Source organism: Podarcis liolepis (genome assembly GCF_965112155.1).
Source record: "Podarcis liolepis genome assembly, chromosome: 1".
NCBI classification, from domain to species: Eukaryota; Metazoa; Chordata; class Lepidosauria; order Squamata; family Lacertidae; genus Podarcis; species Podarcis liolepis.
Genome location: NC_139554.1, coordinates 52,291,291 through 52,316,782, shown reverse-complemented (window position 1 = coordinate 52,316,782; position 25,492 = coordinate 52,291,291). Strand labels below are relative to the sequence as shown.

Below are 25,492 nucleotides of genomic sequence, written 5' to 3'. Positions count from 1 at the left end.
CATAGAAAAACGAACGTTTTTTCCCCAGAGGAGAATGGCGTTGCAGAGCGAAAAAACAGATCTTTACAAGATATGATGTTTGCCATGCTTGATGATGCTGATTTGCCCATGTCTTATTGGGGGGAGAGCATGCTCACCGCGTGTTATCTCCAAAATAGGCTCTTTCATCAAACAATAGGTACAACTCCGTACTTTAAATTGTTTCAGAAAAAACCTAAAATTGACCATTTGCATGTGTTTGGATCAAAAGCCTGGGTATTAATTCCGAAACAAATGAGAAAGAAGGGAGATCCTAAGACCAAACAGTTAGTGTTTGTGGGTTACCAGGAGCTGGGAAAAGGTTTCCGCTTTGCTGAAGGGACAAATGGCATTGTGATCTCCAGGAATGCCAGTTTTTGTGAACATAGTGGCTGGGAGAGACTACATGCCAATACTGAGGTTTGGTTTGAACCTTCCCAGGAGCTTCATGACTCTGAAGGTAGACACAGAGAGTCAGAGTCTGAGGGGGAGGAAAGTTCAGATAAGAGCTCTCAAGAAAGTGGAGTTAGCCAGAGACCAGTTGCTAAGCAACAAAAGAGAGGTCGTAGTTCTGAGGAGGAAAGTGGGTCAGAAGAAAAATTTTCTCCCAGAAGATCTAAAAGACAAAACAAAGGAGTGCCTCCGGTGCGTTTTTCTCCTGATACTGCAAATGTGTTTAGTGTAATTGCAGAGCCCAAGAGTTTTCAGGAGGTGTTAAATTTACCAAAAGAGGAGGCAGAGCGCTGGAAACAGGCAATGGAGGAAGAGATGTCCTCTCTGAATGAGCACAAGGTTTTTACACCAGTAGCAGCGCCTGAGGGGGCAAAGATTGTAGGCTGCAGGTGGGTGTACAAACTTAAACCTCTGGTGACAGGAGAGTACAAATACAAAGCTCGTTTAGTGGCTCAAGGATACTCTCAGAGGCCTGGAAAAGATTATAACGAGACTTTTTCCCCTACTGCTAAGGGGGACAGTGTAAGGCTGATTCTAACGCTTGGAGCAAAGAGAAAACTCCTGTTAAACCATTTTGATATCCAGACTGCATATTTACATGCATCAATATCAGAAGACCTGTATCTAGCCGAACCGCCTGGTTATGAGACAGGTTCCAATAGAGTGTTAAAATTAAACAAAGCTCTATATGGTCTCAAACAGGCTGCAAGATCTTGGAACAAATGTTTCCATGAGGCCTTAGTGTCATTTGGTTTCAAGCAGAGTACAGCTGACAATTGTGTTTATGTACGTGGTACAGGCAGTGATCAAGAGTTTTGTCTGATTTATGTAGATGATGTATTGTATGCCTGCAAAACAGATAAACAAACTAAAAGATTTGCCAAGCAATTGTCCAGTAAGTTCAAAGTGAAAGACTTAGGCCCGGTTAGGACATATCTAGGGTTGGAAGTGTGCTGGGCCCAAGATGGCAGCTGCCTAATTAGTCAGCAGAACAAAGTTAAACAACTACTGACTACATACAGGATGCAGGATTGCAAAGGGGCAGCGGTGCCTATGGATCCAGGTTTCATAAAAACACTTCATACAGATGAGAGTCCTGAATTTGAACACCCTGATGTATATCACTCTGTAATTGGAAGTTTATTGTATATAGCACAGTGGTCCAGACCTGATATTAGCTATGCAGTAGGCATATTAAGTAGATTGGTCTCAAAACCCACACTAAATGCCTGGAAAGGGGTAAAACAAGTTCTGAGGTATCTCAAACAGACAATTGGCTATATGTTACAATTAAATTCTTCAGAGGATGAAATGTTGAGTTGCTACTGTGATAGTGACTGGGGAAATTTGCCGGATAGAAAGTCTGTCACAGGACTAGTCATAATGGTCGGTGGAGCTTTAATCAGCTGGCGGTCACGCAAGCAAGACGTTGTAAGTGTGTCATCAACGGAATCAGAGTATGCCGCATTGAGTGAATTGTGCAACGAGGTGATTTATTTCAAACATTTGTTAACAGATTTAAATGTAAATTGTGGAGAACCAGTACAAGTTTACATTGATAATCAAGCTTGTATAACCTTAAGTAAAACAGAGGGTTTCAAATCGCGTTCCAAACATATCTCTGTAAAATACCAAAATGTACGTTGCTGTGTACAAGACAATGTAATCACCTGTACTTATGTATCAAGTGAAGAAAATGTAGCAGATGTGTTAACTAAACCATTGGCAAAGGTAAAGAACAAGCGAATGTGCAAGGGTTTAGGTTTGCTGGAAAAATGATCTCCTACATAGGTGTATTTGGTGTTAATTGTTCAGCAGAATCTGTGAGGGGGTGTTCAGTTTCTGTTAATTGGTTCTCGTGGGAAACTTGCAGATTCTAGCTTCACCAATTAACTCAAGCTGGTGTCAATTTACTCTTGGCAGAAAGCCCAGGTCTGCTTGACCTAGAAACTACTCACTCTGATTGGTTAACGACCAGCACTCAACTCTGTTATCTAGGTTTGCTAGCTCAGTTTGATGTGAGGTGTGTTAGGAGTTAGAAGTGCTGTGTATGGTTTTGAGAGAGAGAAAGGAAGGATTTATTTTGCTTTTATTTGTATGCAGAAACTCTGCTGGTTTTATTTTTTTCCTTTTAATAAATCCTGTAAATAGTTATTCTGAGTCTAGCTGACTAGTCATTACTGCCGCAACTAGCTTCTTCGCTGTGCAGGAAAACTCTGCTACGTTTGGGCTAAAGCCAATAGGGCTATGCCTGACACTTCAAAGTTCCATGAGTTCGAATTGTTGCAAGTGGAATCCTTGATCTGGACCTTCTGCAGAGTAGAAATGAATTTGCTCTCCAACACAAGAATGAGTTTCAAAGGTTTACTGGAAACAGTCTTAAAATGCTTACAAATAAATGCTACAAATTACAAGGTAACGTGGCTCTTAAACAAGCAAGCAATGGGGGCTAGTCTTCTTTTTAGTTCTTAATACAGTTCAATAAACTTTCCTCTCTCTGGTTCCAGAGGGCGAGAGATCCTATGCAACTTACTTGTTCAGCAACGCTGAGCTAAGTTCCTATCACTGCCGCTGGCTCCATCAACAGCTTTCACTGTCCTGCCTTCAGAAATTGTGCAGGTTTCCAGTGATGAGTCATCAATTAACCTACTCCAGTCTTTCCTTGCTGCATTTACCTAGAGTTTAACCTCTCTTGCCTAATACAAACTTATCTACAGACACAATCTTTCAAGCACAATGCATACAAACATTGCATATTAAACTCATATCCTTAACACATGCTTCACCACGCTATTAGCCAGGATGACAAGGGTGGGAAGAACCCCTTCCCGATTTTCCTTTCCTGTTGTGGCCTCTACTGTCAAATGAGAAAAGGTGTGTGTCTTGAGTGGTGGTGGCAGCAGCAAAGGCAGCTTTGGAGGATGAAGCAGGATGATGGAAGAAAGGTAGCGGGGGGGGGGGCAGAATTCTCCCCCCTCTTGTATTTTGACCAAGCGGAGCAAGAATTCCAAAGCTTGTAAACCTTCTCATTCAGCAATGTGAGGGTGAGTAGTTTATGAGCTCCCAGAGTTTGTCTTCAGGTCCCTGCTGGGTGAACCTCACTGACATCTTTAATCTTTTCCCAAAGCATTGAGACAAGTAAGTGGCAAGGGCTGCCTAGTGTGATAGTTAATTAACTCTGCCAAAAAAACTCAAACCAATGGATTTTCAATGAATAAATAATTAAACGGAGAGAGAGAGAAAACAGCTATGAAGTTTAGTGACCATTAATGAATGGGAATATATTCTTCTTTTCTTTTTGGGGAGTGGGGGGGAGGGGTGGAAATCCTTAACATAATCAGTCAGGAGAATAAGAAGATCAGAAGATAATGGGATTGCTTTTTTAACCTGTTATCAGAATGGCAAATTCATGATGAATGTTATATTATTCATTTATTTAGCTGATTTCTCTTGCACTTTCTATTTTGGGAGAGGAGGAGAATCTCTAAGTGGTTTACAGCATAACTTAAAATATTAAATGCAGTATCACAGACTGTCTGAACAGGACATTACATATGAACAAAAATAAAATGCAACAATAGAATAAAGAGCCACATTTACAGCAGAATCTTTAACAAAAAAACCAAAATATCCCCCTAAATGTCAAAAAGTTAGAGGTAAAAATCAAATGTGAAAATTCAATAAAAATCCCACCTATGAAATCATTGTTACTGGCTAAACACAACAACAACGACAACAACAAATTTTATTTATATCCCGCACTCCCTGACCAGAACCGGGCTCAGGGCAGCTAACATCAAAATATATGATACATTAAAACATTACACTTACAGTTTTGGCAACTCAGTCCACTCCAATTAAATAAAACCAAACAAATATGAGGCAGAAACTGCACCCCCCCTTCCCTTCATAAAGTACGGTAACATCTCACCAGCACCTCCTTAGCACTTTCACACACAAACCCTCACTCTCAGCCATTCCCAGCTGCCATACTCATAAAACAGTTAGTCACTAGCCAGCCATTTGTCAAGAAGCAAACATCTGGTCTATAAACAATCCATATCAACATTAAGTTCAATATACAACCAGCTCATTCACCCACCTCTATCTGGGGCAATACAGTTTGACATGCAAATATCAACATAGCCATTCCCTATTTCCCACCCAGGTAGCATCTTACTCTGTACTGCTTCATACTGAGTGGTATTGAGTCACTTTATAACACAAAAACCCTTACAACCCAGACTCTCCTTGGCAGCAAAAAGCAAACAAATAAAAAACATGATTCCAGTTACTATCCAAAAGTGCATCACTCACTTTCTCCTCCTGGATACTAAAGTCAACAATGCAGACTTCAATACGCCCTCATGATGGCATCATATGTAGCCTTATAAGAAGTTTCCAACCCTGTTTATAAATGCCGATGAGTGAGTGCACACACAGGTATTCAACAAGACAGGCAACCATTTTCTGGTATTTTGTTACATCGAGGCAAAGCTTTACAAGAAAGTTGTTAGCTTATAGTCAGATTTTCATGGTGACATGCTTTGAACAACTGTCAAAGATGAAACCCCCAGATGGGATTAATAAAACTATGCCAACCGCACAGGAATGCTTATGCAATAAAATGTGGAGCTGATTGACATATGCATGCCCATCAGTTGTTGCTTCATCATCACTAGATGACTGGCAGCTGAATCTGTAATGTACCAACCATTGAAAATGGGAAATGATCTGATAGCTCTCTGGTGGATATTTCATAATGCCAGGATTCACTTGATGTTGCTGTCACTGAGTGATAAGCATGTAGTCTGTGTGAATTCACTCTCCACAGGAGAATGACGATAGTCAGAGTCAGCGCATGGTAACCTTTTCTTGTCAACAGAAAGAGAGAGACTGAAAGAGAAAGCGAGTATTCTCTGTTTTCAGTGGAACACAAGGTTAACTATTCGGGATTGCAATCTTGATATTTACGGTATATCATCATCAATCAAAGGTTTAAACTTTAAGCAATTGTAACTAGGGATGCCAGAGAATTCCACCAGAGGCAGAATAGGGAATGGAAATTCCCACAATTCGTCTGTTCATCCGAGGTCAGGAACAGAAACCACACAAGCAAAATACATACAGTATTTGCTGCTATATACGGTATATATTTTTTTATTACTTCACAAATGCTGTGTAAATAATTACACTATTTTCTGCAGCATGTTTTACGTCTCTTCTATTGAAATTGATGCCTTCTCTGATGGAAAAATCCTGGCTGGATCTCAGTGTCCGGGCTGAAAGATGGGGGTCGAGACGCTCCTTTAGGTATTCTTCTTCAGCTGCTGGCAAAAAGCCATGGCATGTTCCCAGATACTAGTATTTTGATTTCAGAGAACTCTGTTTTTGGAGAAAGGAACATAACAATGACTTCTCCTGAGACCATCAGCCTAAAAATGTCTTGCTAGTCAGCTTCCAAGTCCTTAAAAAGACTGAAAGTCAAACACTCATCTCCTTTGTGACTCCTGCCTGCTAAAAGAATACACTGAATCATCCAATATATTTCTTTTTTCTCCCCTTTTGTTTCAAATTTTCACTGCTTCTTTTTGTTGTTGCCCCCGTCAAAATAGAGGCGACCTCAAAGCAACGTCTTGGAAGCTTTAATTTTTTCTCTCTGTTCTTGTTCCCATGGATACACTCGATTCAATTTACAAGAGCATTGGAATATTATCTGAGGATTACTGGGGCATGATACCATTTCAAAAAGAAAACACATGCCTGCCTGCTCTTGCTCCCTCATCTTCCCCATCCCAAACCCAGTAGATTTAGATGCACAGGCCGCGTTGCACCCAAGTGATCTTCTCTCACACCATATTTGTAGGACACTGCTCTCACTGTTTACACTGAAGGTCTTTCCACCCATGATTCTCTCTCATTGTCGTTGCAAACAGTTGCTAGCATGATGTGTTTAATTGCACAAGCCTAATCATTTGCAAGGTGGCTTTAGCAGGCTACTTATAACATCAGTGGATGTACTTCCCATGTAATATATGAAAATGTAAGGAAAACCTGGTGGATCAGCCAATGAACCATCTATTCCTGCTTCCTGTTGTTCTCCCAGAGGCCAACCAGATCCTCTCCTGTGGTTGATGGAAACCACAGGAGGGGAAATTGCTGTTGTGCACACACACAGGCAGGAGCTGTGCACAACAGCAATCTTCCCTCCTGTAGTTTCCATCTACTGATACTATGTGATTAAAAACAACTGGCAAATAGCCCTTCCATATAAAAATTAGCTGTATGTGTTATGTATTCAGTGGTCTGTGTTTGCCTGAGCTTGTGTCTGGACTATGGATTCTGAGCCCCTGTGTTCTGATTCGATACATGATATCCAATCACAGAACATTTCAGGATTTGGGCCTCTGCCATTGGCCCTTAAACTCTGCCTTATGATTCGCAGCTTGGAAGTTTAGAAAGCCAATCATGTTGGGAGTGGGAGTGGCCCAGGCCTCCAGGAATGTATATCAGCAGTTGCTTTACCCCTGTTGTCCAGTTATGTAGTTCAATAAAGGTTCTTGCTGTTATCACTGTGTCTTGCCTCGTGGGAACCCACCTACACTTCAGTAAGATGGCCCTGAAAAGAACAAGTGTTCAACCTAGAATATATTTGTGGTGTTTGCCTGTTTGTTTGAAAAATGTCTGCACAGGGGGAGAGAAAGGGTTAATATGTAAACCAATAGGAAAGCCGGAGGCAGAGCCTTCCTGTATATAAAAGGGCTTAGTTTGAGTTGGTTGTTGGTGGGTAGTTGGTTGGTTTTAGTGGGTTGGTTGGTTGGGAAAGGCAGTTGGAAAAGCAGTCGGCAGGCAGTTGGAAATAAAGAGACAGTAGGTGCTGTGGGTTCTTGTGTGAGGGGAGGTAGAAGAGATAGAGACAGGATAAAATAAGACTAAGAAGGTAAAGAGTAACAATGTCTGGAATGCAGTTAAAGTTTGTTTGTGTCTGAAATAAATTTGTTAACTTGAGAACCTGACTGAGACTAAGTGATTTAGTGGGGAGGACCTGGTTGGTGGCAGTGGATTAGTAGTGTATGGGTCAATAGTCGATGAGATGACCAGGGGCTCCTAACAAATGCCACAATACTGCTTAGTCAACCACTGAACCATCAGTAAAAACTTAGAGAGCCTAGCTGGATCTGACCAAAGGCCCAGCTAATTCAGCCTCTTGTTCCCTAGAGAATAGTCCTCTCTTGCTGTTTCCTAGTAGCTGGTATGTAATGCCTATCAACCATATCAACTCCATATTGCTATCATGACTGGGAAGCCATAGACACACCATCCATGAATTTGTGTAACCCCCCCCCCTTCCCTCACTGCCCATCCTAATGACCAACTGCAAATCTTGTGGTGATGAGCAAAATAGGGTGGGCAAAAAAGAGCGAAGTAAATCCTGTGATAGACTGAGTGTCAAAACTACATACTATTAAACTGAGAAGCCTCCCACAAGAGGCCTCATGACCAGCATTTTGCTAGTACATGTGCTCTGTACTGAGCAGAGAGATCATCACAGCACCTCTTTCCATGGCACGCATGCGGCACGATCTGCAGCACGATCTTCAGCCCAGCATTATCTAGATCTGTTTTTATGCCTTCATTTAGCATCATCGAAACAGGCACCTGTATTTTCCTGGGCAAATCACGGAACTATGTCAGCTCATTTCAATCTCAAAAGGTCTGCTGTGTTTTCCTCCCAATTGGAAGCTGCATCTGGTACAGGCTGTGAAGGAAACATAAATAATAGAATATTTTTAAAGCTGTAGGATTTGGTGGTGGAGGAGGAATATGTGTGGCAGGGGAGGCATCCATGTTTAGAGGAGGAGAATGGTGCTCTCGGGAGGAACACCTTGGTCCAGATCAGTAACTTAGGATGTATCAACACCACTTCAGCTTCCTTGTTTCAATAGGTTTGTGGTGGTGGGGATAATATATAGGTCACACTTGTGGGGTAAATAGTAAAAGAATTGGCTGGATCCCTAAATCCAAAGCACAGGGCTAAACACACACGCCAGCAACAGAGAGCCCCCGGTAGAGTTTAGAAGTCACCATTTTTTTCCTAGTAGAAAAGCACTGCTCAGTTTCTCCTATTCAACCATAAATTCAGTTCACCTCATTTCTTCAGCAATCTGCATTTTTTAAATAAAAAAACTCCTCAAAATACAACAGCATTTGAGTGCAAATTTCTCATAATGAACACAATTTTGTAGGCAGCTTTGACTAATGCACACATTTTTGCAAGCAATTACCCTCACTATGCATCTTCCTGTGCTGTTTTGTACACACTGCTTTGTTGGAGAACTGCATTGCAAGATTCAGAAAAGTGCCCATTTTATTTTATTTTATTTTTTTATTTTATTTTTTATAATAATTTTTTTATTGCTTTTTTTCCAAGGTCAGAATACATCGTCAATAACACAGCAAAAGCGATTTTACAGAAAGAAAGAAAGAAATTAAATAAAAGAAAATTCACTTTTCCAGATCTTTTGTCATAATCAACTGGACTTCCCCACGTCTTCCATCCCCTGCTTTCTTTACAATAAAAAATAAACAGCAAATTGATACCTTGTTTCATGTGTTTTTGTACTTTCATCTAATTATAAACTCTAAGAATTTAAACTTTTTACAGTCATAACTTAATTTCCATCATCTTCAAATCTCAATACTGAAGCATGTTTTTCCTAAAACTTAGCAAATTCTCAACATTCATATAACTTATAATGTTTTTGAAGATAGTCCTTAAATTTTTTCCAATCCTCTTCCACTGCCTCTTCTCCCAGGTCTCGGATTCTGCCAGTCATTTCGGCTAGTTCCATGTAGTCCATCAGTTGCGTATGCCACTCTTCCAGCGTGGGTAGCTCCTGTGCCTTCCAATATTTGGCTATAAGAATTCTTGCTGCTGTAGTTGCATATAAGAAGAAAGTTCTATCTTTCTTTGACACTCTCTGGCCTACAATGCCCAGGAGGAAGTCCTCTGGTTTCTTATGGAAGGTATACTTAAATACCTTTTTCAGCTCGTTATAAATCATTTCCCAAAAGGCCTTCACCCTTGGGCATGTCCACCAGAGGTGAAAGAATGTTCCTTCAGCCTCCTTACATTTCCAACATTTATTATCAGACAGATGATATATCTTTGCAAGTTTGACTGGGGTCATGTACCACCTGTATATCATTTTCATAATGTTTTCTTTTAAGGCATTACATGCCGTGAATTTCATACCGGTGGTCCATAACCTTTCCCAGTCTGCAAACATAATGTTGTACCCAATGTCTTGTGCCCATTTTATCATGGCTGATTTAACTGTCTCATCTTGAGTGTTCCATTTAAGCAACAAGTTATACATTCTTGAAAGCACCTTCGTCTTAGGTTCAAGTAGTTCTGACTCTAGTTTTGATTTTTCCACCTGGAAACCAATTTTTTTATCCTTTTTAAAGATCTCTAGGATTTGGGCATAGTGAAACCAGTCTCGCACCTTTCCTTTCAATTTTTCAAAACTCTGCAACCTCCAAGTATCGCCAACTCTTTCTATTATCTCACAGTATTTTACCCAGCCACTCTCCATGTTAAGTAGTTTTATGGCCTTGGCCTCCATTGGTGATAACCACCTCGGGGTCTTATTTTCAAGTAAGTCCTTATATTTAGTCCAGACAATGAATAAAGCTTTCCTGACAATATGGCTTTTAAACAATTTATGAGACTTTACCTTGTCGTACCACAAGTATGCATGCCACCCAAAAGCATTGTTAAACCCTTCCAGATCTAGGACATCAGTGTTTTCTAACAAAAACCAATCTTTCATCCAGCAGAAGGATGCAGCTTCATAGTACAACCTTAAGTCCGGCAGGGCAAATCCCCCTCTTTCCTTTGAGTCTGTTAGTATTTTAAATTTTATTCGGGGCTTTTTGCCCTGCCAGACAAACTTCATGATGTCCCTCTGCCACTTTCCAAAACACTCCACTCTGTCCACGATCTGAAGGGTTTGAAACAGAAACAACAAGAAAAGTGCCCATTTTAAATGATAATGGTGTTTTGGTTTGCATATCGGTTCAAGAAGTGTAAACTGGACAGCTTCTCATTAAAATGCAAATAAAACTGAATTTCTCCCCCAATCCCTTATTCTGAGCATTTATTTACATTAATATTCCTAGACCACTTTCCCTCTGATATGTCTTCAAAGTTAGCTAGCAAAGCTAGCAAAGTTTTATAAAATCCACAGTCAAACTATCAACAAATGAGGACACTACAGGGGGGAAACAGTTTGCACAACAAACCACAGAAACAAATCCATCAATACCAAAGACCCAGCTAAAGAAAACTGTTTCTTCCAGGAGAACTGGCAATTGAGGCATGACTCAAGAGTGATGCCACTTCCGAAGCCACCATTTCTTTTCCTCCTCAGCATATACAATTGCTTAGACATCCTTGTCAAATACAGTATCCTCCATACTCCCTCACTCATTCTGAGGCTCTGTGGTGTACCACTTTCCAGGAATGAGAAAACTTGTGCTGAAATAAGGAGGACTTAACAACAGGAATGATTTGTAGTGTGAGGACAAAACAAAAAGTGGTTCTGGCGAATGTTCTTACAGGAATAGAATTCGAAGTTATGACCTTCAGGAAGTAGAGTCCAGATGAAATACAACCAGTAGGACACCACATTTCTTCAGCCAGTACTATAAGCCAGAATTCCTGAGATCCCTTGTCACGTTGCTTTAGCAAGTCCCCCTCGGCACAAGATAGACCCATGATATGGATGAACCTGTACTAGCCAGCCAGGCATTGCTCACCTGACTTCCCAATGCCAAGTGCCCCTGCCAGACCCTGAGAGGAAGAGGGATGAGGCCACCCTGCTCTTGTCCACCCTCCCACCCCATGGACTTCAACTTCTTCCAACTTTTCCGTCCCGAACATTCACTGCGTGTGTTGGAACTTTCTTTTGTTGTCTTTCCAGACCAAGGCTGCATTGCATACATGTATCACAGAATCCTGGGAACCTCAGCTTGCCCCTCACAGATTTACAATTCCAAGCACCCTTATATAACTACAGTTCCCAGGATTCTTTGGGCAAAACCATGTGTTTCTAAAAAAATTATTAATATTCTATTAAGAAACTTTCAGTCATGGAAAATTAAGTATGGTGTATGTGCAGCCCACAATTTCATCTCTAGCTTGCCTGTCACAGTGGAGACCTGTCAGCTTTTCTTTGTTTATTTCTCCAAAGGACATCAGTGTTCATTGTTCCCCAGCCAGATGAGGCTGATGCACATGATGAGTCAGTCTGTTTCTCCTGCCTTCCCGAAGCCAAGCTGAAAACTCAGTGGGAAAAGTTTGGCTCCAGTTTAACATAATCTAAACCCTCTGAGGAAGCTTTAATGTCACTATCTTCTCAGAATGGCAGTTAAGGATCTTTCATCAGCTTCAAGTGTTTTAACACCATAAATGTTTACACCAAGTTCTTATTCAGTCACTACATATTCTATCACTTACCAACGTGGATCATATCCACTGAAAGTGTTAGAAACATGCTATAAATACTTAAAAGTCACTTGGGGCTAAGATTGTACAGATGAATCTATTTCTGGTTCTTGACAATTTTGTTAGCAAGTCCATTTAACCATCTTTCTACAAATCCACATATTTTTTAAAAATTGTATTTAAATACAGATTGAAATACATACTAAAATATTTGTTTCACCACACACACATGCATACATTAGAAGACAGAATCGGGATTCAAGATGACCTTAACAGATTGGAGAACTGGGCCCAAGATAACAAAATGAATTCCAGTAGGGACAAATGTAAGATTCTACACTTAGGAAGAAATAATCAGATGCATAAATATAAGATGGGGGACACCTGGCTTACTAGCAGTACATGTGAAAAGGATCTAGGAGACATGGTGGACCACAAGCTTAACATGAGTCAACAGTGTGATGCAGCAGCAAAAAAAAAGCTAACGTTATTCTAGGCTGCATCAACAGAAGTCTAGCGTCCAAGAGCAGTAATAGTACCACTTTATTCTGCCTTGGTCAGACCACACCTGTGTCCAGTTCTGGGTACCACAATTTAAATAGGAGGTTGACAAGATGGAATGTGTGCAGAGGATGGTAACCAAGATGATCAAGGGTCTGGAAACCAAGCCTTATGAGGAACATTTGAAGGAGCTGGGTATGTTTGATCTACAAAAGAGGAGACAGAGGAGATGTGATAGACATCTTCATATATCTCAGATGAAAATATTCCCTCAAGGGAAGAGAGAACAAGCTTGTTTTCTCCTGCTCTTGAGGGAAGGACTCAAACCAATGGCTTCAAGCTAGAAGAAAGGAGATTCTGACTAAACATCAGGAAAAACATTCTGACAGAGCTGTTTGACAGTGGAACAGACTTCCTTGGAAAGTGGTCAACTCTCCTTTTTTGGAGGTTTTTAAGCAGAGGTTGGATGGTCATCTGTCATGGATGCTTTAGTTGAGATTCCCGCATTCCAGGGGGTTGAACTGAGGGACCCAAGAGAGTGCAAAATTGCTTTAAAACATGGGGCAGATTCATTGGGTCTATGTTAGCTACCCCTGAATGCTCTGGGATGAGTTAAATGTGCAGTCCTGTGGAATGGGAGTCTTTTTCTGCTACAAATCTATTAGCATAGGCACTTTGGAATGCTTTCTAAGGGCGCAGTCTAATGTTTTATTTAAACCCCCGCCTTTCCTTATAAAGAAGGGCTTAGAAATAAGGGCCATAACATACAAAAAGATTAAAAATACACACAATAATGAAACAGAGCAGCAGGCCAAGAGAGAAAAACAAGTTAAGATAGTGGGGAGGGGAATCATTAAAGCCCCATTATAAAGCTTCCCAAGAGAGCATCAAAGGCTGGGTGGTAAAGTCAGGCATTAAAAGTCTTTTCAGAAAGAAAAGCTTTAAGCTCACTGCAGAAAGGCAATAAGGGAAGGGAGTTCCAGAATCTGGGTGCAGCAACGGGAAGGTGCCAATTCCTTCTTCCCATCAAATGTGGGCTTGTAACTGAGAGGAGGTGTTCTTTAACTATTTTATTATTTCCTGATGTGTGGGCAGATTCATTGGAGAAGAGGCGGTGCTTCAGATGCCCTAGCCCTGAGCTGCATAGTGCTTTAAATGTCGTTTTACTGCATACTGGGGTAATAAGGTATGTACAGGGGGGAAATCACGTGTGCTGCTGGGAGTTCTTTCACAATATGTATCAAAGTGCATCTGTTTAATTTCAATGAGACTAACATAGTTTGGTTTTGTTACTGATATCTGCATTTTTCTTTCTCACCCTTTTTTTCTCTCTCTCATTCTATTTTGTGGTCATTTTGATGACGATGATTATATTAAGACTGTACGATCACTTTGCAGTGTTCAAAATTTCAAACTTTTTTTTTATTGCTGGTGTGGAAAAAGTTCAAGAGCTAAAGAAATATATTCACCCACACCAAGTCAAAAGCTGAACTTTGAATTGTGTCCAGAAAAAACAGGAACACTAACTAATGCACACACGTGAAAACATACATACCAGTGCAAAATGTAAGCTAGCCAGGCCACCTTTTCATAGGCAAGATTCAAGATTCACAGGATAACCCAAAGCAGACATGGGGTTTTTCTGTCAGTTTCTCTTCCCTATACCATTTCTGGCTTTGATTCCTGCTGTGAACAGACTCTGAAGCTCTGAGTTAACTAAAACTGTCTGTCTTTCCTACATACATCTCTTTCTGGCACAGTGAATGACAGAGGCATTGTCTAAGAACCATCCACCAGTTTATATTTAGCAGGATTTTTTTCTGATTAAGTTTTGTCGCAAAGGAACAAATTGTGTTGCTCATCAGCATGTACTCTACCCCCCCCTCCACAAAAAACCATTTTAAACAAAGGAGGTATAAGTGCTGTAATTACATAACTTGCAAATAATCAAATCACATCAAACTATTAGCAAAAACAATTAGTGCTAAATTACAGAAGTTTGACAATTAGTGACAGGTGCAAACTCTTTGGCATCCACCCCCTTTCACTTATAATTGTCCTCCTCCATGTTACACTGTGTTCTCCTTTGTCTGCAGAGGGACTGAAATGTCGAAGTGCATCTCTAAGTAATGGGTATTGCTTATTCCTAGGGAATTGTGGGAATTGTAGTTTTGTAAGGAGCAGGGTAAGGAGCCAGGGTAAGGAGCCAGACTATAATTTGCAGCTTTGGGTGATGTGAAACTGAAATGGCATAAGACAAGTGTGTCTAGATGTTCGGTATCACAGAGGTGAGCAGAAGGCACATGATTCCCACCTGCCATGTTCCAAATTTTACTGGTGAAACAAAGAAAACTTGGTGTAGTTAGCATATCGCCAGGGGCGTCGACTTATAAAAAATATTAGGGGGGCCCATACCGGGGTCCTGCCCAAAGGAGCCAACTTCTAGGGGCCGAAGTCCTGTTGCGCCCCCATAACATATTTGAGGTGGCGAGGCTCTCCCAAAGTTGATGAGCATTGCCATTCAAATGGCGTACATGCGCTGCATCTTGTGATCAGTTATGTGGAGCGGGACTTTCCTGCTCTCCCCCCCCTCCACGTTTAATTCAAGTTAGCACCCCTGCCCCCCACCCCAAGAGAAGATCTCACTCTTATCCGACCCGGGGAAGTGAAAGGGGGGCTGTTGCGCCGCGTCTGCCGCTCGCCTGACAGCAGCAACATCTCCCTTCCAAGCGCCGCCCTCAACGGGGAAATGCGCGCAGCGGATACGTGCAAGCGAGCTCTCCAGTTCAGGCTGCCCGCTACTCGCAGCCTTGCCCCGATAGGGCCGCTCTCGGCCCGCCTCCCTTCCCTCCCCTTCACCGGCGGAGACCGGTTTGGGCCGAAAAGAAGCCACCCGCTCCCTCTGCGCCACGCGCGCCTGTTCCCCGGCAGCGCAGCGGGCCGAAAGCGAAGTGGCTTCAGCTGCAGACCCGTTTAAAACAAACAAAAATGCCGAGCGGCTTCCTGATTGGCTGCACGGTCGGGTCAGATGGTGGTGCGTGTTTTCCACCTAGCAATTTCTTCTTTGACGTTTCGAATGGAAACAGAAGGGGAGGAGAGACAGTAGCTGGAGGAGGAGAAAAGGGGATGGCCGTGGGGTGTGATGATGATGATGATGATGATGGGGGAAGGAGAGTGCAGAGCGATCTCCTTCTAAAGCTCTTTTTTTCCTCTTCCTCCTCCCCTTCACTGAAACATGGTGTGGTCCAAACCGGCGGCGGCGCTCTGCTGGAGGGGCGCCCGAGATTATTGGGGGGGTGGAGCCCCCCCAAACGAATTTTTGAGGGGGCTCGGGCCCCCTCAGGCCCCATGGAGTCGGCGCCTATGCATATCGCCCAAGTGTCCTGGGTCCAGGAACCCAAAGCAGACATGGGATTTTTCTCAGTTTCTCTTCCCTATACCATTTCTGGCTTTGATTCCTGCTGTGAACAGACTCTAAAGCTCTAAGTTGACTAAAAGTGTCTGTCTTTCATACATCAGGGAGACTGGGCAGGTGGGATGGGGGCGTGATCCCGCTTTGCCCTCCTGAAATGTTGGAGGGTGTGACACAGCAGGCTGCCTTCATATTATTTCTGCAGAGGGCTGCACCTTGTTCAGTCAATTTCATCCCATGGATAATGAATGGAAAGGGGCATAGCTCCCCCCACTGCAAACCTCTGTGCAGGAGCCTGCTTTCTGGGTATAAACAGTGCAGAGAGAGCACTTTGGAACCTGCGCACAGAACCTAGTGCATGCAGTATGAGGGCGGAGCCAATAGGAATGAGCTCAGGCCACTGATCCAAACCCTTTGGTATGTTCATTGTCCAGGGAATTTGCTGGCTATTAAACTATGTTTCAGTTCATACAAAATAACATTTACTCCCTTGGTTTTTTCTATTGCTCCATCTGTTTGCCTGTTGTATATCTTGCCACATAGGCAGAGCCTTCCATAAGTAAATCTGAAAAATCTGCCAAGGTAACCATGAGAGAGATATCGCCCATTGGAGATCGCAAATAATGTTCCTTGCAGTTCCTGTTACTATTCATATCAAGACTTGTCATGGGGAAAGCGAGAGCAGAGAATGAGAGAACAGACAGAAAGGCCAACACTGACTTACAAAACTAAGATCTGCTTGCCTGACAAAACTAACACATCATTTTAAACCCAATGTCATCTCTTAGCCCCAGATCAATAGCAGCCAACATGGTAGAAGCATATTTGAGGACTAGAAAAGAACCCATGGTAGAAAGGCAGCCTGCAACCACTTTTCCACAAAAGTGGATAGATTTGCTCATGCGCTAACCTAAAGTGTAACGTGTCTGCTGATTTGGGACACTGGTTTGTTGAATGCGCAAATGTTTCAAGCAGCTGGTTCTCTATATTTGATTAAAAGTTTACAATTACCCGAGTTTGTTATTAAGCAGTTGCCATGGAGTGCAGCTTGCTTTTCCAACTGTCCCAGTGTCTGATTTGGGTGTTGTTTTAATACAACTGTGTTCTACATTGCCCTGGTAAGACAACAGCATCTGTTGGCATCTGTGCACACACAGAAGTATCCGTCCGTAGCTGATATCAAGTTGTAATACATTCACAATGTAAGGCAGTAATGTTTGTTAAATAAAGCGAGTCACAGACTAAGAAGAAGTAAAAACATTCTTCCTCCAAGCCCTGAGAGGGATGCAGCTAATGACGTACAAAGGGGAAATTAAGCAACAAAAATGTCCTTTCCGGTCTGACTCTCCAAAATAGAACTAGAAACCATGGAGCAGATTTGTAGACAGGTTTGAAAGACAGTAACTTGCCTGAGGCTACTTAATTTGTAGTGCAGCTGGGATTTGAACTCACATCCAAATTAACAACATTTCCATCAAATCACAGTGAAAGGACTAAACAGGTGTATAAAAGAAGATGAAAGATAAATTTAGCAGATGTCAGGAGAGTAATCTGCTCAGGCTAAGCTTGTTTACAGCTGTAATGACGCAGGGTGAATATTCAAATGAGTCTGAGAAACACTGGCCTGTGAGCGCTCCAGTTGGAGAACAGCCTTTACCAAAGGTGTCATGGGCTTTGAAGACACTCGAACTCAGGACACAAGGGAGAAACATTCTAGGAGGAAGGCACGCTTGGCAACTCCACACCATGATCAGCTCCCACCCGGAAACCAATGTCCCCACTGTGGAAGGACGTGTGGATCCAGAATTGGCCTCCACAGTCATTTACGGACTCATTGTTAAAACCGTGTTTATGGAAGACAATCTTACTCAGCTATGAGTGATCACCAAAGAAGAATCCAAATGAGTAAGATTGAATGCCCAAAGTTAATCATTTGCAGTTTCACACAAGCCCTGCTAAGGTTTTTTGTCTTCACACATTCTCCATTGTGCAAGGCTGGTCCTGAGAGCCCAGCCCTGCCACCCTCCTTGGCTTGGGGCTGACCTTCTGCTGTGGAGAGGCTCTCTCCCTGCATATTGAGGGTTCATGGTGAGCAGTCTCCCCAGCTGTGAAAGTTCAGCTCCACCACATGGACCGGGGTAGGGCAATAATATTCCACTGCCACCTGGCTTGTGTGGTAGAGCCAAAACAGCAGCAGCTACCTACCAGCAGCAACAAGTTGCACAACAGAGACACAGAGTAAAATGGCACCATTTGATAGTTTGGTATTGAGTTGGAAGCTCCCTGGTGGCAGGTAAGACTATAGGTCTATCCAGCCCAACATTATTTTTAAAGGGTGCAAAGGTTTATTTCATTGCAAGGTCTAAATTCTTTTTTTCAGAATAGCCTGTCACTGAACAAATACCCTCTTATTCTTCTACAAAGGTGCTGCTTTGCTGCACTGAGCTGGCAACATATCTTGAATATTAGGATTTGAATGGATCTCTACACTTCAAACATCCCATGGATTATTTTTGCTGAAAAGGGATTCGGAGGAAAGCTTATTTTATGTTCTCTAAATGATACAAATTGCCTACAAATGGTGTCTAGTTTTTTTGGGGGGGGCACTATGTGAAGGGATTTCTACTAATCCTCAATAATTTTTCTGGCAAATTAGATCAAAGGCTTTTGTAAGCCCTTTAATGAAATGGCAACACTACGTAACTTTTCCATGGCTTGGGACTGCAATCTATTATAGCTGTGGAGAGCACCACATTGTCTATCTCTGGACTAACTACTCTATTCCGAACTTAGAAATAGAAAGCGTAATGTCTTTTTTAAAAAATAAATATTTATTAAGATTTTACAAATTATATCAAACAAAACAATACACACAAACACAAACAAAAAAAAGAACAAGTATAATGTCAAACCTTATTTTCTTAAAACTTACTTCACCGACCTCCTCATACCTCCCCTTTCTGCGTTCCCATTTCAAATATTTAGTTCAGCAAATCCTCACCCTTAATTTTATCTAATTGTCAACCTTTCTTTTCTTTTAACTTAATCTTTACAGCTGTACTCCATTTAATTTCTAAAACCACATCGTTCTAGCACTCATTAATTTTACAATGTTTCTTGAGATAGTTCTTAAATTTCTTCCAATCTTCTTCCGCCGTCTCTTTCCCCTGGTCCCGGATTCTCCCAGTCATTTCTGCTAGTCCCATATAGTCAATCACCTTCATCTGCCATTCTTCCAAGGTGGGTAGATCTTGTGTCTTCCAATGCTTTGCGATGAGTATTCTTGCTGCTGTTGTAGCATACATAAAGAATGTTCTGTCTTTCTTTGGCACCAATTCGCCTACAATGCCCAGGAGAAAGGCCTCTGGTTTCTTAAGGAAGGTATATTTAAATACCTTTTTCATTTCATTATATATCATTTCCCAGAAAGCCTTAATCTTTGGGCATGTCCACCAAAGGTGAATAGAAAGCGTAATGTCAGGGGACTGCCATCAAGGGAGGTGGGAGAGGTAGGAATGTAGAGACAGCCTCCCCCTTTGTTGAGCAGCTGCACCTCCTCAGAGTCTGGTGAAGGCAAGGGCTCAGGAGAAACAGATGGAGAGAGAAGAGGGGGTGATGCAAAGGCTCACTCAGGCTGAGATGAGCCACGACACCGCTCCTAAGGAGTTTGAAGTGCCACTTCCATTCCATAGTTTTCGCCAGCGAATTAAATGTAAGGAAAAGAGGTGGAGAGGGGGTTTTCCTGGGCTTTTGTGCTGGAGGCCAAACTGGAAGAAACCACTTCCGGAATCTGCTAGTGATTGAGGACTTTTTGGATTTTTGACTTCTGCACTGTACATAGTTTTTGCACTCAATAAAACCTGTAAAAGACAGGTCAGAGTTCTGGCTGTTATCTTCGTGAGCAACCACACACATTCCTCACACGTAATGCTGGTGGTCAACAAAAGAGGTTTAAAGACTCTCTCAAGGCAAATCTTTAAAAATGTAGTATAAACATAGACAACTGGGAAACACTGGCCTGCAAGCGCTCCAGTTGGAGAACAGCCTTGACCAAAGTTGTCATGGACTTTGAAGATGCTCAAACTCAGGACGAAAGGGAGAAATGAGCTAAGAAGAAGGCACGTTTGGCAAACTCTCACCATGATCAACTCCCACCCGGAAACCTATGCCCCCACTGTGGAAGGATGTGTGGATCCAGAATTGGCCTCCACAGTCATCTATGGACACACCGTTAAGACCGTGTTCATGGGAGACAATTTTACTCAGCTATGAGTGATTGCCAAGGAAGAAGAATGCCACTATATATTTGTCAGTCTTTGTCAGGGCTCTTTGTTGTAACTGAGGAGGAGAAAGAAGACAAAAGAGTTAACAAATAATTGGGTGAAGGTTTTAAAGGATGGGATTTAAAATTATTACGCTGGGCAATCTACTGCCACAGTGGAGAGGTGAAGATGAAAGAAAAACATGAAACAATTATGCAGATATCCATAAACAGCATTTATTAATATCTGGAGAATGTGAAACTCCTTGAACCTGACAACGAGATAATAAAGATTGAATGCTCTGTGGATGCTATGATAATGATGAGTCACTGTATGGATGTTGCTTCTGAAATATTGACAAGATGTGAACACTATTCCAGAAACTGCCCCTTTGTGTAGGAATATTCACGCAGATTAAAATTCTGGTGTATCTGCCTTGAATTAATCTATTTCAGTTCTTGGGTGGCACACAAAGCTGTTTACTAAGAGCCATTGTGTCTGCAAAACTCCTGTGGTTCTCTCAGGCTCTAACAGGATTTGACTTGCAAGAAATCATAGCCAGAGTATATTTACTTCACTTGCGGGGGAGGGGGGCAGTGGCACAAGCTGCATAAAATACTTAGTAGGTCTCAGCATGGGACGGCAAAGGATTGTGTTGAATCTCTAACTGGACTCTGAAAATGATGATGAAGTGATGCTTCCCTTTAAAAGATCAGGCAGCTGAGATGAAAAAAAGCTTTTCCTCATCACACATCCAAAGAGCAAACAGGTGGCTCATTAAAAAAAAAAAAAAAGCTTTCAGGATGATCATGGATTGTTTGTTTAATTCTCTGCACTGGAGACAGGCCATCAGGAAGAAGCATGCATTCTATTCCCATTTTGAATGAGGCTCTTGGTAGCATTTCTTAGTGGGAGTTCTCCCTCTGGCTAACCACCTGCTTCATTGCTTGCAAGTTGCCTTTTATCCCCAGTCTGATCCCCAGTCCTCCTGTCCTCTTGTCCACTCTGGCCATGGCCAGCTCATGTAAGTCCCTTAGAGCTGTATGCTCAGGTTACTCCACATGTTTGTGTACGTAAATAACACACATGCACAGAGAGAGACCGCTGTGAACTGGGATGCACATGCAACTTCTTATATGTACAGCCCACTCACAGTAGTGTTTCTGGCAGACATTTCTCTGGCTTCTTCTTTGCCAAGAAGTGATGGAGAATATGGCTTCCAGCTCACACTTGTCTCCCTCCATCTGATCATTTACCTGGGTATGCAATCATGTGAAGAAACTTATCAGTATGATCCGACCTTTAAGTCTATATCCTTCTACTGCATCCCTTGAAAACAGCTCTCTGTTCAGATCATCTATTTTAGTGAGAAGAAGGAAAACACACTGGCTCTGAAACGTGGCTGATTGCACAAATTCTATCTTTGCCTTTTATCCACAAGGACCTAAGATGAGCCCTGCTGGATCAGGCCAATGGCCCATCTGTTCCAGCATCCTGTTCTCACAGTGGCCATGTCAGTGTTTGAAAAGGAAAAGGTTCTGACCTCCTTTTTACTCCTTTGCTTAGTTCTCAGACCTTAAAAAGGTAAAGGGACCCCTGACCATTAGATCCAATCGTGGCCGACTCTGGGGTTGCGGCGCTCATCTCGCTTTATTGGCCGAGGGAGCCGGCATACAGCTTCCGGGTCATGTGGCCAGCATGACTAAGCCGCTTCTGGCGAACCAGAGCAGCGCATGGAAACGCCCTCAGACCTTAGTTGGCACAAAAGAGTCTTTGAGAAAGAGTATTCTTGCAGAGTGTTGCTGCTTTTATTCTTAAAAAATCTTCTTCTCCAACCACGACCGACAGCTTTTACACACACCAAATGCAACCAGCTTTCTACCAGCCAACCAACCCATACCCAACACTAACATTGACCACTCTATATATACAGGTACAATTTGGTGAAAGGTTGCATGAGTCATTGTAGGCTGCTGACTCATGCTGACTTAGTTCTTTTAGCGTTAAAGAAACAGTGGCCAATTTTTAGCCATGACAAGCCACCCAGATGCCTGTGGGAAACCCACAAGCAGGGCCTGAATGACGATTAATGTCCATAAGGTAAGTAGCCATGTGAGCATTCCTAGACCTAATTATACACTGTCAATATTAAACTAGTATTTGTATCACAACACAATGTGTATCACACAACTTTTTTGTATTCACACAGTGTTCACTTATGAAAATATACAAATAGGACGAGTCTGTACTTTCATACTGTCAAAGTGCAGAAATGGGTGTTTGTATAGAGTTGGAAAAACTTGCAAATGCTCAGCTTACAGCACATGTTCTGTGATTCAGAATTGTGTGTGCATTGAATGCATGTTAAGCATGGCATAAAACAATTTTCATCCCACTCCTCATGATGTTTATGCTGTTTAAAGTTTCAGCTGCTGATATCTGCTCCCCCACCCAGCTGCAACTGAAGGCGTAAGAGCAAGCCAGGCTAAGCTGTTTTGTCTGCTAGCTCTAGTAGCTGCTCTTATAGTATGTCTTTAGCAAGTCAAGATTTGTGCAAAGAGGAGTTTTTGGGTCCTCCGGATAACAATGTACTCTCCTGCACAATCTGAAAACTGTGACTTCAGCTGGATGCTAGAACAGGTTAAATATAGCCCATACACTGTATGTGAAAATGCACATCTGCCTATGCATCCTTCCTACATTTTAGCACATCTGATACTCAAGCCAGAATGCTGTTGTTCTACGGGCATAACCAGGGAGACTAAAGGCAGCCTCCCCCTGGCCAAGCCAGCAGGATTTGTGCTATAATGATCTCATTGAAGGTCATTTGTGACTTGCTTAAAGGCCATCCAATTTGAAGTCCATGCGTATTAGCGGGACAGTGAGCAATCCTGGAAAATTAGCCATCACTAAATTGGCACAAACTCTAGTTGGACACACTAGGGGCAATCACAGTGAGTGATGAATTTCAACAGGATGTTCGGAAGCAATCTGGGCCCCTGTACGGAAGCAGGATGCAGGTGCCTGGACCCCTGAAGAGCTCAGGAAGGGCTGTGCGTAGCTATGCACAGGGGGGCCAGCTGTCCACCTACAGATACAAAGAAGCAATTACTCGCAAATGGCACAATAATTAGCACAAACATCAAGATCTGACAGTGTTTCCGGAATCCTTCCCAACTCTAGTGGATGGATCACTATGTAAATGCTACCAAATTGTTGATTCAAGGTCTAGTGGGAGTTTTTCCCCCTCCTCAGGTTGGAAAGGAAAGAGAACTAGGGAGAACTAGGGAGAAGACTTGTCTGAACCAAACTCCACCAGAAATCCAAACCTCCAGCAGTTTGCCAGAAGCATTTATTTTTATTTGGTTTGTCCAGCACCTGATATCAGTCAACAACAAGTGCCAAAAGCCCACACAAAAGCTGTTTCCTTCATAGCCAGCCAAGGAGTGAGATAAAAGTTTTTCTTTTTTAATAACTACATTTTATTTTCCTTTTTTTCCCTCTCCTGAAAAGGTACATAAGGTTTTCACTTCAAAGTACAGAAATCTTAACTACACCGAGAGCTGGTGATCTTATTGCATTATTAAGGGAAAGGGAAAGAGCAGGTCAGACTTGCAAAGAGCTGCACATATGAATTAAGAATCCCTTGGCTACTTGGTGGATAAGTTGTTTGAAAGGTCTGGTCTCAAGTGAAGGATTTACAATATTGTGTTTCAGAAAGAGAGAGCAGCATGGATCAAAGCACTGTGACTTTTCACAGAAGAAAATAGCGTGATCATGGAAGGAACAGATTTTCCTGACTTCCCTTTAGTAGTCTTTCACAGTAAACTCACACTAGCATTTATAAGAACCACTTATCAAATCCAGAAGTGCACCTTGCCTAAAACAGTGGCCTGTAAGATAATACTTAGCAATATATAGAGGTTGCAGTTGTTCTAAGCATTACACGTCTATTATTATAGTTGCACGACGACCCTGTGAGGTGGAGAACCTCAGGCTCAAGGACCAAATGTGGCCCTCCAGTTTTCTCTGGCTGGCCCTCAGGACTCTCCCTGGGCTCCCTGAGTGCTTTTGCATAGCTGGAATGTTCCCTTGAGCTTTGATCATTCCTCTTGCTTACCTGGATGTAGAGGGGCCAGGGGTGTAGAAGCTTCAGACTTTAGAAACCTCAGGTTACAGTGCCATCTACTGTAGAAAGCGAAGAGCTGCAGCTATTGCTCCACCCACTTTTGCTTCTGGTCCCGCCCACCACTGGCAAGTGTTCTCTGGAATATTGCCCATGGGGGAATGTGGCCCTCAGACTGAAAAAGGATCCCTGCCCAGCCTGGTGGTAAGATGTTGTTGCTGGAAAAAATACATTGAAGTCACTTGTAAGCTGCCTTGAAAGGATTCATTGTGTGAATGATATAAATCCCTGTAATAAATAAGTACAGTGGTGCCCCGCAAGACGAAATTAATTCGTTCTGCAATTTTTGTCGTCTAACGAATTTTTCGTCTTGCGAAGCACGAAATCCCATAGGAATGCATTGAAAATCAATTAATGCGTTCCTATGGTCAAAAAAAGTCCAAACAAAGCCAAATTTGGTACAACAACAGTTTATTAACTGCTCTTTAAAGTCACACATACTGTAAAGAGCAGTTCGAAAATTTAAGGGAAAATAAATTAACTTTATAAACAAAACATGTCTTTGTTTTTAGTCAAAGAAAAAAAGTCGCGAGACGTTTTCGTCTTGCGAAGCAAGCCCATAGGGGAAATTTGTCTTGCAAGGCAAATCGCGAACGGAAAAACCTTTCGTCTAGCGAGTTTTTTTTCTTGCGAGGCATTCGTCTTGCGGGGCACCACTGTAAATAATATGCTGTGTATGTTATCTACAATGCCTGAAAGAGAGCATTTGAAAGCATGGTTGGCTTGCATTAAGTACAGTGGTACCTCAGTATTCAAATGTCTCTATTGACAAACCTTTCAGTTTTCGAATGCCGTAAACCCAGAAGTAAATGCTCCCGTTTTTGAACGCACCTTGGAAGTCAAACAGCTTCCGCTGAGTGTATATGTTATTTTTCTCAATTTTCTCTATTAAATTTGCAAATCACCCTTTGCGCCTTGGTTGTTAAACATTTTGGAACTTCAACGGTCTTCCGGAACGGATTACATTCGAAAACCGCGGTACCACTGTAATTGTTTCATTACAAACTGGAATAAGCAAAATCCATCTTCCCAACCTTCTCCATACAAATGACGATTTCTGTTTTGGGAATTGCTGTGAAAAACAGAAGAGAAATGCATGTCGTCTAATCTCACTGCAATGAAAGCTTTTATTAAGATAAGGGGGTGAG

The 25,492-nt window shown here is 42.2% G+C and overlaps 1 long non-coding RNA gene across 1 annotated transcript; it reads right to left on the bottom strand.

Annotated features, from left to right (window-relative positions):
- Positions 1–3,916: 3,916 nt before the first annotated feature.
- On the bottom strand, positions 3,917–24,333 carry LOC310689130. The gene is made up of 3 exons (XR_014517350.1): positions 24,279–24,333; positions 8,131–8,230; positions 3,917–5,856 (listed from the first exon to the last, which is right to left on the bottom strand). It is a non-coding gene; the product is annotated as an uncharacterized lncRNA (long non-coding RNA).
- Between the last annotated feature and the right edge of the window lie 1,159 nt (positions 24,334–25,492).